The sequence below is a fragment of the Microcebus murinus genome, chromosome X (assembly GCF_040939455.1).
Source record: "Microcebus murinus isolate Inina chromosome X, M.murinus_Inina_mat1.0, whole genome shotgun sequence".
In the NCBI taxonomy this organism is placed as follows: Eukaryota; Metazoa; Chordata; class Mammalia; order Primates; family Cheirogaleidae; genus Microcebus; species Microcebus murinus.
In genome coordinates this window covers 60,199,898-60,204,505 of record NC_134136.1, presented here as the reverse complement: position 1 = coordinate 60,204,505, position 4,608 = coordinate 60,199,898, and the positions used below count along the sequence as shown (strand labels likewise).

General features: G+C 40.6%; 1 pseudogene; it reads left to right on the top strand.

Moving 5' to 3' along the window:
* Positions 1-666: 666 nt before the first annotated feature.
* On the top strand, positions 667-3,578 carry LOC109730243 (mediator of RNA polymerase II transcription subunit 17-like; annotated as a pseudogene).
* The last annotated feature ends 1,030 nt before the right edge of the window (positions 3,579-4,608 follow it).

The window sequence follows — 4,608 nt, the reverse complement described above, 5'->3', positions numbered from 1 at the left end:
CTCACAAAAATCAAGTCACTCTGGGTAACAGACTTGAACCTTAGGTGTGAAACTATTCGACTTCTAGAAGAAAACTTTGGAAATACTCTTTTATCCCTTTGCACTCACTTGCTTTTTTCTCGATTCCTTTATTGTACTCGGGATTTAATGTTTTAAATACCCCAGATTTTACAAAGCGCGGCAGTAGAATAAAAAACTGGAGTCTCTTTTTATACAAACTTATTTATTTGGATTTTTTTATATTTCAAATTATTGATACCTTCGAAGAGTAATTTTAATCTCTATAATTTTTGCTAACCGTGTGGAGTCACACTCGACATCCAAGTGCATAGGGCTAGACATTGGCCAAGGCAAATAATTTATTAAGAAGACCCCAAAGGCAATCACAGCAGCAACAAAAATAAATAAATGGGACCTGATCAAATTAAAAAGCTTTGGAGGAGAAACTTGGCGGAGTGGGTGGGGAGGGGCCTTGCAGTGAATTCTGGGAAGGTGGCCCTAAGCTTTGTTTCCCACGGAAGAGTTGCCTTGAGTTACCTGAAGGTCTGGGGAGGCACCACGGTTCTGGGGTTTTGGGTTCCTGGCTCTCCGCGGAGACACCTCTGCATCCTCCCGCGATTTTTGGCTTACGCTGGGATCCTCCAACAGCTCGTCCATGCCGTCAACATGTCTGGAGTGCTCGCTGTGCGGAACAGCATCGAATCGGCTTGCGAGAAGCAGGTCCAGGATGCAGGCCTGGATGGCACTGAGACTTACTTGCAGCCCTTGTCCATGTCGCAGAATCTGGCGCGTCTGGCCCAGAGGATCTACTTCAGTCAGGCTTGGGGCTCCGAGGAGGAGGAGGCAGCAGGGGCAGAGGGCGACACGCACGACTGGGCGGGCGCTGGGTCCAGCGCAGACCAGGACGATGAAGAAGAATCCTTAGACGTTGCAGTTGGTATCTAAAAAGAAGTCACTTGCTGGAGCAGCACAAATCCTATTGAAGGGGGCCAAAAACTGACTAAATCAGTTACTGAAAACAAAGAAAACAAGCTAAAAAGAGACTTCAATTCTGAGTTTTTGTGACAACAACTCAGAATTTTATCTCCAACTAAGTTTGGAGGCAAACTAAGTTTGCCTAAGTTTCCAGGCAACACTGGAAACTTAGAAAAGTTGGAGATAAAATTCTTGGAGATTTGAGCTACGGAAGTGCAGGATCTCTCTTTCCCCATCATGGTACATTTGAAGTAATAAAGAATACAGACATAGATCTGGATAAAAAGATACCTGAAGATTACTGCCCCCTTGACATCCAAATTCCTAGTGATTTGGAGGGGTCCACATATATCAAGGTTTCAATTCAAAAACAGGCTCCAGACATAGGTGATCTTGGTACAGTTAACCTCTTCAAACGACTTTTGCCCAAATCCAAACCAGCTTCTCCACATTGGCAGACAAAACTAGAAGTGGCACAAAATGCTCCCTTGTGTAAAGAAGTTTTTGCACAGCTTTCTCGGGAGGCTGTTCAGATTAAATCACAGATCCCTCACATTGTGGTGAAAAACCAGATTATCTCTCAGCCCTTTACAAGCTTGCAGTTATCTATTTCTTTGTACCATTCTTCTAATGATAAGAAATCACAAAAATCTGTTACTTAGAAGCAAAGTCCAGAAGACCACCTTTGTGTCCTAGAACATAATTTGCATCTGCTGATTAGAGAGTTTCATAAACAGACCCTGAGTTCCGTCATGATGCCTCATCCAGCAAGTGCAGCTTTTGACCACAAGAGAATGAGACTTTCAGGTCCTCAAGCTTTTGATAAAAATGAAATTAATTCGTTACAGTCTAGTGAAGGGCTTCTGGAAAAAATAATTAAACGAGCAAAGCATATTTTTCTGAGAAGCAGAACTGCTGCAACCATTGACAGCTTAGCAAGTCAAATTGAGGATCCTCAGATATAAGCTCATTGGTCTAATATCAATGATGTTTATGAATCTCGTGTGAAAGTTTTAATCACATCACAAGGCTATGAACAAATATGCAAGTCCATTCAGCTGCAATTGGATATTGGAGTTGAGCAGATCTGAGTTGTACACAGAGATGGAAGAGTAATTACACTATCTCAATAAGGAACAGGAGCTACAAGATTTTCTTCTGTCTCAGATGTCACAGCATCAGGTACATGCAGTTCAGCAGTTAGCCAAGGTTATGGGCCGGCAGGCACTAAGCTTCAGTAATCACGTGGGACTTGGGCCCATAGAGAGCATCGGCAATGCCTCCACCATCATAGTGGCCTCCCCAAGTAGGGACTATGCTATTTCAGTTCGTAATGGACCTGAAAGTGGCAGTAAGATTATGGTTCAGTTTTCCCGTAACCAGTGTATAGTTCTTCCAAAAAGCGATGTTTTACAAGATAGCCAGCAAATGAAGTCATCTTCATGGACCATTCAAAGAAGTTCAGTGACTTAAAAGAATAAACAAGAAAAAATCAAACAACCCCATCAAGAAATGGGCAAAGGCAATGAACAGAAACTTCTCCAAAGAAGACAGAACAATGGCCTGCAAACATATAAAAAATGCTCAACATCTCTAATCATCAGAGAAATGCAAATCAAAGCCACAATGAGATATCATCTAACACCAGTGAGAATGGCTTGTATCAAGAAATCCCAAAACAACAAATGCTGGCGAGGATGTGGAGGGACAGGAACACTCTTACACTGCTGGTGGGACTTAAAATTAGGGCAACCTCTGTGGAAAATAATTTGGAGATACCTCAAACAGCTAAATATAGAAATACAATTTGATCCAGCAATAGCATTGTTGGGCATCTACCCAAAAGAGCATAAGACATTCTACTATAAAGACATCTGCACCTGAATGTTAATGGCAGCACAATTCACTATTGCAAGATCATGGAAACAACCCAAGTGTCCGTCAATTCATGAGTGGATAATCAAAATTTGGTATATGCTCACAATGGAATACTGCTCAATTCTAAGAAATGACAGTGAGCTAGAACTGTTCATGCTATCTTGGATTAAGTTTAAGCCCATTATCCAAAGTGAGGTGACACAAGATCAAGAAAATGGGCTCCACATCTACATCAAATTGGTACTGACTGATTAAAACTATGGTGCTCAAATAGTGGTAGTGCCCACCAGGGTTTGGGGGAGGGGGAGATTCACATCTTAGGGTTGTGGTGAGCATTGTGGGGGTGGGGGAGGGAATACCTCTAACCCTTCGTAGGGAAAGGCAAAGATATACAATGTAACCCAAAGGTCAAAAAAAGGAAAAAAAAAACAAAACTTTTATCGGGTAGTGGGCAGATGGGAGGGGGGAGGAGGGGAAATATACTTACAAAATAGGCACAATGCACACCACCCGAGGGTAGGACACGCTTGATGTTTTGGTAAGGCTGGGGCTGGGTTGGGGGGAATGGCAGGGGCAATATATGTAACCCTAACAATATTTGTACCCCCATAATATGATAAAATAAAAGGAAAAAAAAAGAAGTTCAGTGGAATAAAATGGAAAGTCGAAACTTTGTTTATAAAATGGAGCTGCTCATGTCTGCACTTAGCCCTTGCCTACTATGATTTCTTCCAGAACAGTTTCCAGATTTTTTCCAGAAACTTTGACTTGAAATGTTTGCAAATCAACTATAAGCACAAGAAGGCGATAACTTCCAAAGGTGTATTGTTTTCAAAAAATAATAATTAGCAGATGTTTACTTGGCATTTGAAACCTTTCACTTTATAAGTGACAAGTACTTTGTTATGCAGAAGTTTATGTACAGTTTTAGGGTATATAGTATGGGGAGATGTAAAATAATACATTTTTATTCAGTTAAATAAATGTTACTAATTTAAGGGTTTGAATTTGCTTTTTAAAATATTCTTTCTTTGATGTTGACTTCAAATAAAGTGTGCTCCTGTCTTAGTAAAAAAAAAAAAAAAAAATGCTTCTGCACAGCCAAAGAAACAGTCAAGAGAGCAAACAGCCAACCCACAGAATGGGAGAAAATTTTCGCAAGCTACACATGCAATAAAGGGCTGATATCTAGAATCTATTTAGAACTCAGGAAAATCAGCAAGAAAAAATCAAACAATCCTATCAAAAAATGGGCAAAGGACATGAACAGAAACTTCTCAAAAGAAGACAGAATAATGGCCAACAAACATATGAAAAAATGCTCAACATCTCTAATCATTAGGGAAATGCAAATCAAAACTGCAATGAGATATCACTTACCTCCAGTAAGAAGGGCCTTTATCAAAAAGTCCCCAAGCAACAAATGCTGGTGTGGATGCGGAGATATAGGAACACTCCTACACTGCTGGTGGGACTGCAGACTAGTTCAATCTCTGTGGAAAACAATATGGAGATACCTCAAAGCGATACAAGTAGATCTATCATTTGATCCAGCAATTCTACTACTGGACATCTACCCAAAAGATCCAATGACACTCTACAAAAAAGACACCTGCACTCGAATGTTTATAGCAGCACAATTCATAATTGCAAGGCTGTGGAAACAGCCCAAGTGCCCATCAATCCAAGAATGGATTAATAAAATGTGGTATATGTATACCATGGAGTATTATTCAGCTCTAAGAAACAATGGTG